Raw genomic sequence first — 11,360 nt, 5'->3', positions numbered from 1 at the left:
ACACATAAATAAATCTCTTTTTAGAAAGAGAGATAGAGGAGGAGGAGGAGGAGGAGGAGGAGGAGGAGGAGGAAGGCAAAGAACAGAAGGAAGGAAGGAAGGAAGGAAGGAAGGAAGGAAGGAAGGAAGGAAGGAAGGAAGGAAAAATTAAAAATCTATGAGTAACCGGCTGCAAGGGCATGAATACACTAGGCTGTAAAACTCAGCCCCAGGCTTTCTGTGTCCAGTCAAACTCGTGTAAGCACGTGCCTTCCTCTCTCTCCCATGGAGCACAACAAAAATCTCAGAACACACAAGGCAGCTCTCTGCAGACCAAGAAAGTTAACTGAAGAGGGAAATCAAAACTCAAAAAGCAGGCCAGCGAGAGGGCTCAGCGGGCAAAGGCGCTTGCGGCCAAGCCTGATGGCCTGGGTTCGATCCCCAGGAAGCACGTGGTGGAAGGAAGGAGCCCACTCCCACAGGCTGGCCCTCTGACCTCCCCCGGTGTGCTGCGGCACACATGCATCCATGTACAATAAATAAGCACTTGCAATTTTAAAAAGTTTAAGCCAGGCATGGCGGTGTGTACTTGTAATCCTAGCATGGGGGAGGTAGAGACAGGGGGATTCCTGGGGTTCACTGGCCAGCCAGCCTTTCCTACTTGGTGAGTTCCAGGCCAGGGAGAGACCCTGTCTCTTTGGGAGGAGTTGGTGGAGGGGGTGCATGGGGTCAAAATGTATTGTACAAAATTCTGAAAAATTGCTTAAAAAATTAACCTCTCCTGAAAAAAAAAACCCAAGATGGACAGCATGCAGACTGGCATGCACCTTACACACATGCACACTCACGTATACACACACACACACACAAACACACATACATGGGATAAAGCAAAGACTGCATGGGTGTGCGCTGGCAACATGCCGGTGCACGCTGTCCTGTGTACCGAGCTCAGCTCTGGTAAAATCATCCAAGCCGCTCGGGCGGCTTTCAGACTGGCCAGGATCTACTTCACTGGAATCCAGGCAGACACAGCAGGTAAGTGGTCTGTCTTCTGCCGAATGGGGCTGGCTCCAGCCAAAAACTCATCTTGTTTGGTGGTCAGGTTGTGCCAAACACGGCCTGGGATGCCTGGGTAATAACTGTGATCATGGAATAGGAACTATTTATGGGGGCCTTACTGAATGCCAGGGCTCTGTGGTAAGCACTGTGCGTGTGGTATCTTGTATGCCTCAGGACTCCTCGCCTGGGTACTTATTGCTCACTTCTGGATGAGGAAACAGAAAGGTTCGGTAGTTTGCGGATGTCAACTGCTTGCCCACCTCTATAGAAGAGCCACTCCTGGGCTATCACAGCTTGTAAGAGACAGAGCTAAGCCATAAGAGACAGTGGGCCCACATGCCAGTCATCCTCTGGAGGTAGAGATTGACAGGATAGTGAGTTCAGGGCTAGCCTGGTCTACATAAGCAAGACTCCGTCTTAAGGAGGGAGGCTGGAGGCGTGGCCCAGTTGGCAGAGAGCTGCCTAGAATACCGGAAGCCCTGGAGTTCCACCCCCAGCATTGATGAGCTGGACATGCCTGTGATCCCACATTCTGGAGTTCAAGGTCATCCTCAGCCACAGGGTGAATCTGAGGCCAGTCTGGACTATAGGAGACCCTGGCTCAAAAACAGTAAGGGGAGAAGGAGGGAGGGAGGAATGAAAGAAAGAAAGGGGAAAGAAGGAAAGAATCAGGGAGGAGGGAGCAATGTCCTACGCTCGCCCCACCCCACCCCTGCCTCATCAGTATGCACAGCTACAATGCTGCCCTCTGCCCCTGGCACAGTGGGCACCGGCAAGACCCCAGAGAACATGGTGCTGTCTGCACCCAGAGCCCACGGGTCTGCTTCAGAAACCCGAGCCCCAGGCATCCCCGGGGGACCATGGGAAGGCCTTGAACTTCACTCTGGCTCAGCCCTCTCTATAGATTCATCGCTGTGGATGGTTTTTCTTCGAGACAGGATCATTTGGAAAGCCATAAATCCACATCCAGATGCCTGTGACGGGTAATAAACTCGGCTCCAACAAGTCACTTGAGTGTCCATAAATCTAGCCTGCGCTTCCTTCCCCAGTACCTGTAAATCAGGGGCCATCTCTGCCTTCTTCCTCCACAGTCCCCAGGGGCTCCTACCTGCCATCCGTTACTCAGCAGGTGGCGAATGGGACAGGCAGTCCCCCACACTGTCCTCCTGTCCCAGCATGTCCATCATGTGGCTGACCCTGCATCTTACCATCCTCCTGGGGGGCCTGTGTCTTTGCAGTTTTAGGACTTTCTTGAGCAGCTCTGAACAGCTGGACAGAAGCTGCCCCTGCCCTCCTCCCCCACATCACAGTTTACATAAGCCTGACAGCGCTGTAGCCATGTGCAATTCCCCTCCCAGGTACTGGGGATTTGAATTTAGCACCTTGCACTTGCTAGGCAGGGGTTCTCCCACTGAGCCACACCCCAGCCCCTCACTGGGGGATTCTAGGCAGGGGCTCTCCCACTGAGCCACACCCCAGCCCCTCACTGGGGGATTCTAGGCAGGTGCTCTACCACTGAGCCACACCCCCAGCCCCTCACTGGGGGATTCTAGGCAGGGGCTCTACCACTGAGCCACACCCCAGCCCCTCACTAGCCCCAGGAATCCCAATCCTGTTTTACAGAGGGGTAATCTGAGGTCGAGTTATGTAAAGAATGGACTCAAGGCGACCTGCTAAATCAGCATCTAGACAAGGGCCAGAACCTGAGCAGAACACCCTCCCCTAACCACCCAATCTCTTCCCTCCCCTCCCCTCCCCTCCCCTTCTCTCCCCTTCCCTCTCTTTCCCTCCCTCCTCATTTTGGCTCATGGTTAGTTACCGGGACTACCAGGCCCATCATGGCAGTGAGAATTCACAACAGCACTTTCTTATATTAGGGAAACCAAGTCACAGACTAGGCACATCTAGACCTCAGCTTACCTATCTGTAAAATAGGATTGGGTTCCTCCCAACCACTCTACAGGCCACAGAACCCTTGTGGGATAGAGGTAGGGATGGAGAGAGACTGTGAGTCATGGGAACCTCCGCTGTGATTTAAGCACCTGCCCGTGGCCAGCTCCATCCCCGGGACTTTGGCTCTGGGCAGGATCTGGGGGTTCAGTCCTGGGCCACAGGGACTGTCTTCAGATCTCCCTCCTCCACCCGAAGGATGAGACCGGAGACTTGCCAGGGTGCAATTCTGTTTGTCCATCTCTCATCTTCCAAGGAGGCCCATAAAATACCAAAAATAAATGACGTGCATGGCTTTCGTCCGGGAGGGCTCATCTGTGCTGCTCTGTTATTTTCTCGCCATGACAGAGCAGCCTTTGATCTCTACACACCCCGGTCAGGGGGCAGGTCACAGGCAGTGTCATCCAGGCTCTGAGGTCAAACGAGGGGCCTCCTCCTCTCCATGCTGGGGTTAAACACAGGGGGCTGCCTGGAAGAGGAGGTAAGGTATGCACTGAACAGACAGGCAGGCACTCACCGGGCCTGGGTTCATTAGGGACCAAAAGCACAGAGGCAACCTTCACGGCAGAGGGGAGAATTTGACAAAGATGGAGACAGGAACAGACTAGCAAGTTCCGGAAGCAATGGCAAGTTTGGAGAGGCCAGTTCAGGACTGAGGAGAGAATAGCTGTGTGTGTGTGTGTCTGTGGGGGGGGGGGGGGGGGGGGGGGGGGAGGGGGAAGGCTTTGAAGGCCACACTAAGGAACCTAGCCTTGGAGGCGGTCTGTGTATCAGCAGGTACCACCTCCTCCAGGCGGCCCTCTGGCCTTGTCCCAAAATTCCAGGGAAGCAGGGACGTCGTCCTCGCAAGTCCTTTATGGGACACTTCCCCACCCCATCACATGAGAAGCAGCGCAGCTCTTCAGCTTCCTGGGCAAAGATTCTTGAAAAATATCTGAAAGAAACTTACACACACACACACACACACACACACACACACACACACACACACACACACTCCTTAAAAAAAAAATCAGCCAATATTTCCACGATTTCTGTGGTCAGTAACCTGGAACATGTGCGTCCTATTCTTCATACAGGGCCAGGGATCAAAGAGAATGAAAATCTTAGGGGAGACCAGGGAGTCGTCCCCCCACATTCCACAAATGCACCCCACCCCACAGTCTCAAGCGAGGGCCACTTCTTGTATCACGGGGACCCTGCGCATATCAAAGGCAGAATGTATGCGCCCAGCTTCCCTCTCCGTGGGTCCAGTCCTGTTCCTTGAACCTCAGCTCCCTCATCTGTGAAGTGGGCGTCACCATGGAGCCTGCAATTCCCTGGAGGAGCTAGGGGGCGCTGTGGGCAGATAGACGAGACTGCTTTCACACTGGCCTTGACCTCACGGCCCTCATCTGTAGTCACAGGTAGAAAAGGGGTGGGGGTGGGGGAGAAGCGGGTCGTCAGGCCTCTCCCCGCAGAACCCAGTGGCTGCACAAAGCAGCGACCGGGATCAGAGTGGTGTGCCCATCTCAGACCGGAGAGAGAAACCGCGAGTTTGGTGCAAAGGCCGGCGCTCCCGAGGCCTCTTGCACATCCCAGGCGGAGAGCCCCGCACCCCATCCAAGCGGAGCAGAACCCCGCTGCCCGCCCCCGCGTGGCCCGGTGCCAGCCCGGCCCGGCAGGCAGCGCTGAGACGAGCTGGCTAGACGGGCTGCCACCTTGGCACGTCCCAAGACGCCCCGGGGGCCCCGGGAGCTTCAAAAGGAAAATGAATGTCTCTTACCAGCAATTAGAGGAAATTATTCAGATAGGAATCTTGTTTCATTATCTCCTCATCCTTGTTTCCCAATCCCCGGCCTTTGATTTCCTTTCTTCTCCGGGGATTCTCAGAAGGCTGCACCGTAAGCCCGGCCCGCCTTCCAAGGCCTAATGAGCACCACCGTGCTGCACCTGGCGCCCGTGGAGGCGACTTCTGAGGCTGGGCCTCCAACCCAGCCCCAGGTCTCCCAGGACGGCGGAGGGCAGCTCGCCCGCCCGAGGTGGGCAGTCGTGGGTGGGCCCTGGCCCTGGCTGCCTTTCCGCTGCCTGAGGGAGGCGGCACCCAGGGACCACAGGCCTTGGTGGGGTCGTGTGACTAGTGTGGCTCCCTGCCCAGGGCTTCCTGGATGGATGCAGGGGTCCTGGATAGGTGTCAGTCCCTTTCTGTTATTGTGGGGACCCCTTCCAACATCGCAGATGCACCCCTGCGGCTTCTGGCCTTGCCCACGCCCTGTTTCAGGGTCACAGATAGGAGCTGGGTTGGTGACCCGGCTCCTACGCAGCCTGAGCCTGGCTTCAGCAAGGTCTTCCTCACCTGCCTGGCGCGAGCAGCCTTCCCTCAGGTCCAGCTCTGCCCCATTTCCCGAGGACGTGGCCCAGATCCCACCCACATGAATCCATAATGCCAACCAGCGTTTAGGCAAAACCATCAACTTGAGCTGTTCCCTGGGTATTCGTGAGCTGGCTCCCCAGGGAGTGGGTCACATCTCCAGTTCACCCAGCACCAGGTAGCCCAGAAGGGGTGTAGTCTGAATAAATAAAGAGGAAATCATAGGGTTAATTAGAAAAGACACCAGGAGGGCTGGAGAGATGGCTCCGTGTGCAGAGGTGAGAGGACCTGAGTCTGATCCCCAGGACTGACATAAGAAAAACTTGAGCATATATATGACCCGGTACTGGGGGAGTGGAGACAGGAGGATTCCCAGGTTCACTGGGCGGCCAGCTAGCCCAGTCAGGAAGCCAAATGACTGTCTCAAACAAGGTGAGGCAGGGAGATGGCAGGGCTTGCAGCCAAGTCTGATGACCCAGGTTCAATCCTCAGATCTCCTCACAGTGGACGTGAGAACGGGTTCCCTCAAGTTGTCGTCTGACCTCCGCAGGTATGCTATGGCACACACACACGCGGGCTTATGTGTTGTGTGTTCTCATGCACACACACACACACACACACACACACACCCCATCAGGAGCAAGGATTCAAGAGACACACAGCTGTTCCCTGTGTGAGTCACAAGGTCCTTTACCATGCTGGCCCTCAGTTTTCTTTTTTTTTTTTTTTTTTTTTTTTTTTTTTTTTTTTTTTTTTGGTTTTTCGAGACAGGGTTTCTCTGTGTAGCTTTGCGCCTTTCCTGGAACTCACTTTGGAGACCAGGCTGGCCTCGAACTCACAGAGATCCACCTGGCTCTGCCTCCCGAGTGCTGGGATTAAAGGCGTGCGCCACCACCGCCCGGCCCAGTTTTCTATTCTGTAGAATGGGACTAGTAAGTCTAGCCCTACTTTGAAGTCCATTGTGAGGATAAACCACCTCAAGGAGTTGAGGGTGCTCTGCAATTGTATCAAAAGGTCATGCCCCCTCTACCCATCCCTCTACTCGTCTGTCCACTTAGCCACTGGTTTATCCTCCATTCACTTACCCACCTGTCATTCAACCATCTGTTCATCCAACCCATCCATTCAACCATTCAGTCATCCAATTATCCATCTGTTGTCTATCTATCCACTCACATCCATTTTGTACCCATTCATTCATCCAATTATTTAGCCTCTCATCCATCCATTATGTATTCATTCACAGATACATAGACACACACAAACACACACACATACACACCTCGCACACACAGCCCTACCCAATGATCAATATGTCCACCCACTTATCCATTATTTGTCCATCTATCCACCCACTCATCCATCCATTATGTATTCATTCATGCATACACACACCTACCTGATGATCCATATGTCTATCCACCTATCCATTATCTGTCCATCTATCCACCACCCACTCATCCATCCATTCACTCATCAAATGATCTGAGTAGGAGAGTATTGTAGTTTGGACATGAAATTCCCTTCAAAAAGTCTTATGCAATCCAGAGTCATGGGTTCAGGACTTGGCTCCCAGAAGCTGGCACTCTTTTTTTTAAGGTTCTAAAACTTTGGGGTCTAGCTGGAGGAAGTAGGTCACTGGGGGCAGTTCTTAGGGGGCATCTTGAACTTGCTCCTTCCTGTCTCTCTTGGCTTCCTACCCACCATGAAGTGAACAGCCTCTTTCTCCACACACTCCTGCCGCCATCATGCTGTCCCAGGGGAGCCCGATGACCACAGAAGCCTCTGAAACCATGGTCCAAATGAGCACCATCCCACAGGTTGCTTCTCTGAGGCATTTGGTCACAGCAGTGCAGAAGTAATCCAGAGGGTGTCTGAGTGTAGGGGGGTGGAGACCGAAATCAGCAGGCTACAAGACCAATTGCTGGCCATGGTGGCACACACCTTTAACCCCAGCTCTTGGGAGGTAAAGGCAATGGCATCAGAAGTTCAAGACCATCCTTGTCTACATGTTGAATGTGAGGCCAGCCTGGACTGCATGAGATCCTAACACACACACACACACACACACACACACACACACACACACACACACACAATTACCCTCAAGAGTATAACCAGGAAGCTACTGTGCTGGGACCCAGAGCCACGATGCCAACCTCTACCTCATGATACCCTTACAACTTAGACAGGAGGGTCCTAAAATCAGATGTTCTATTTAAAAAAAAGGCTCTTTCTGCTCTCCACCCCCAGTGAGAGGAGGCTCAGGATTTTCTAATTGGGGGGTTCATCCCTGCACAGCTTGGACTCCACAGAGCCCTGAATATCCGTACAAAAACTTTTAAGAACAATGCTGCCCCGAGTCTCCTCTTCCCCGGGCAGGATACGCTCACTGCTCCTCCACCTTCTGCCTGCAAGGACCCTCTCGTGTGAGCCTGGCATGGACAAAGCAAGGGAGAAGCCGAGCCAGGAGGTCAGAGGAAAGGGCTAGCCTTGTGCACACTAGCTTTGGCCTCCGCCTCACTGCTGCTCTTTCCTGTGCCTCCCAAACGTGCAACTTTCACCGACCTCGAAATTTTGATTTAGTTGTGTGTGTGTGTGTGTGTGTGTGTGTGTGTGTGTGTGTATGTGTGTGTGTGATGACAACCTCCAATGCCACCATCAATTAGATCCAAAAGCTGTCCACCTGGCTTCTTAAGATGTATTTTATTTTTAATTATGTGTACGTGTGTGTGTGTGTGTGTGTGTGTGTGTGTGTGTGTAGATAATGCACACATGTGAATACAGGTGTCCGTGGAGGCCAGAAGAGGTCATAGGATGTCCTGGAGTGGGAGTTACAGGTGGATATGAGGTGCCCGACATGGGTGCTGGGAACTGAACTTAGATCCTCATCAAGAGCCGCAAGCTCGCTTTAACCGCTGAGCCATCTCTCCAGCCTGTAATATTGTGTGTGCGTGTGAACATTGCAGACGACAATGTCACTCTTCAGTACCAACAGGCTGGACAAGCCCGACAGCTGTTCTGCTTTCCTTTGCCCGTCGTGAGGGACTGAAACCCCCTGAAGCTGCCAGCCAAGGCAAATCTTCCTTTTCTTGACTGTTTCTGTCACGTGTTGTGGTCATGGTGATGCAAAAATAAGGAACCCACTTCCCAAGAGGCAGCAGATCGGGGTTCTTGGGGGAGTTTCTTGTTGTTTAGTACTTACTATCTTCCTTTGTATGGTGTGTGTGTGTGTGTGTGTGTGTGTGTGTGTGTGTGTGTGTGTGTGTGATGCATGTGCGTGCACGCAGGCACACACGAGTCTCCATAAGTTTGGAGGACACAGGGCAAGCTCGGGCATTGTTCCTCAGAGGCCATTGACTTGTTTTCTGAGGCAGAGTTTCTCACTCAACCTGGGACTCAGTGTTTCCTAGGCTGGCTGGGCAGAGAGCACCAGGAATCCTCCTGCCTCTGCCTCCCAGGGCTGCGACTCCAGGCGTGGGTCACCAGACTCCTTCTTTTTACATGGTTTCTAGGGATGGAACTCAGGTCCTCAGGCCTTCAAAAGCACTTTGCTCACTGATCTGTCTCTCTAGGCCAGCTCTCCAGTTTGTCCTTTGTAGTTTTGGAGAGCTACAGGCATTCAAGGATGCCTTTAACCATTCATTCAACACAGGTTAAACATCACTCTGTCATGCCTTGGACTGCCAGGTGATGGGACAAAGATGCTGCCTCTCCCACTGAACATGTCAGCTTAGTGAATCCTCAGGAGACCTGGGCCCGTTTCACAGACAAGAGAGTGGGAGAGCCTAGAAGGCCAAGTGAGTGGTTCCCATGCACCCTGCTCCAAAGACCCAGGCCAAGCGTTCTGATGTGAGAGTGACAGCTGTCATGCTCTGATTATCCCTGCCAACGCTCAGAGAGGAAGCTGTTTGCTCCACAAGGAAAATCCCAAAGTGCCAAGATCTTCCCTGGCTCAGCTTGTGTATTTGGATCCAAGATTCTGGCTCCTGAGTTTATGCACAGACCTGGGCAGAAGCTGAGTTAGGAGCTTTCAACATTTCTTTAAAAAAAAAAAAAAATGTGGCCAGGCATAGTGGCGCATGCCTTTAATCCCAGCTCTTTTTGGAGGCAGAGGCAGGTGGATCTCTGTGAGTTGGAGGCCAGCCTGGGCTACAGAGTGAGTTCCAGGACAGCCACAGCTACATAGACCCTATCTCAAAACCAACAAACAAACAAAAACATTTACTTATTTTGATGATGATGATGTGTGTGCATACCTGTTTGTGAATATATACACCACATGTGTATAGATGCCCGTGGAAGCCAAAAGAAGAAGTTGGAACCCCACCTGGAGCTAAAGTTACAGATGGCTGTGAACCATCCAATGTGGCTGCTGAGAACCGAACTCCAGTCTTCTACAAGAGCAGCAGGCGTGTTCAACCACTTGATCCATCTTTTCAGCCCTGATATGAATAGAGAGATGGGCTTTCCTGTGTACCGAGCTGGCTTTGAACTCACTGTGGAGCTAAGCATGACTTTGAATTCCTGATTCTCCCACCTCCACCTCCTCAGTGCTGAGATTACAGGCATGAGCCACTATGCTGGGTTTATGGGGTGCTGAGGATGGAACCCAGGGATTCCTGCATGCTAGGTAAGCATTCTACCAATTGAGCCACAGCCCTAGCCAAGATTTTCTTAAGTATTCATTTACTTAACAAGAACAACAAATTGGCCAGGTGGTGGTGGCGCACGCCTTTAATCTCAGCACTCGGGAGGCAGAGACAGGTGGATCTCTGTGAGTTCGAGGCCAGCCTGGTCTACAGAGTGAGTTCCAGGACAGGCTCCAAAGCTACACAGAGAAACCCTGTCTTAAGAAAAAAAAATTAGTCATAGAATTCTTTCAAACAGTTGCCATCTTGTTGGTTTTTGTATGTCATCAGATATGAATGCTTTTCATCTTTTAAAACGGCCAGAAATAAACCAAGTGTGATGACACAGGCCTATAATCCCAGCACTCAGTTGGGCGCAGGCAGCAGGAATGTGAGTTTGAGACCAACCTGGGCTATATCCTGAGACTCTGCCCGAGCTTGACAAGGACACCTCCTGAGGCCAGCACAGAGTCCGGGCACCCTGCTTCTTCCCCCCTCTACATCTCATGTTTCCCCACTTCTGTAGAGAAGCATCCCTTTGCGTGGTCTCTGCTTACCCCGCCCCCAGCCTCCCTCTCTACCCCACCAATGACTTATTCACTTTACACTGGCCCTAGATGCCCCCGAGTCCCGAGGGGAGATGTCAGTGCCCAGCTGTTCACTGCAGGCGCTGACAACCCAGGTCCCAGGGTGCCAACTGTGGCTCAGAGCTTGGATCTCCTCAGTGTGGCATCCACTCCCCATACCTGCCAGCTAAGCTGCAGAGAACTCAAGGCCCTGCGGCTGCTGAACATGTTTGGAGGCCATCTTGAGTCACTCCCGGACCCACCTGGCCCCTGGGGTCTGGCTGGGTGAGAGCAGCTAACAGTCACCTCCCCGTAACCCAGCACCGATGACGCTGGCTTTGGAGAGAACAAGAGGCCCATTCACGGCACATGGCTGGGGCGGGCCGCTTTCAGGTACATGATGTCATGGAAACCAGGCAAGTGGCCCCTTGAAGTCTTTGATGACCTAGTATTGAGGACACAATTATAGGCCCCAGAGCCTCCTGGAATTGGCTGGCATTGTGCTCTGTGGACAAAGAGTACAGAACGGGGCAGTGTGGACACATCCGACGTGTCCCCTTTAAGGGGTGCAAAAAAGGCAGGCAGGCAGTCAGCTCTGGCAAAACTCACTGGTGAGGGAGGGGCTGGCAAAATGGCTTAGCAGGTAAAGGTGCCTGATGATTTGAGTCTGATCCCTGGGACCCACACGGTGGGAGGAGAGAACCAACTCATCCTCTGACCTCCATAGACACACTGTGACATGTGTGTGAGCACGCAGACACACATAAGATGAATAAACAATAAATGTAAAAATAATAAAACAACAACAACAAAAACCCCTCG

The sequence above is a fragment of the Peromyscus californicus genome, unplaced genomic scaffold (assembly GCF_007827085.1).
Source record: "Peromyscus californicus insignis strain IS unplaced genomic scaffold, ASM782708v3 Scaffold_2__1_contigs__length_46816999, whole genome shotgun sequence".
NCBI classification, from domain to species: domain Eukaryota; kingdom Metazoa; phylum Chordata; class Mammalia; order Rodentia; family Cricetidae; genus Peromyscus; species Peromyscus californicus.
Note: the sequence above shows the minus strand (reverse complement) of the source record.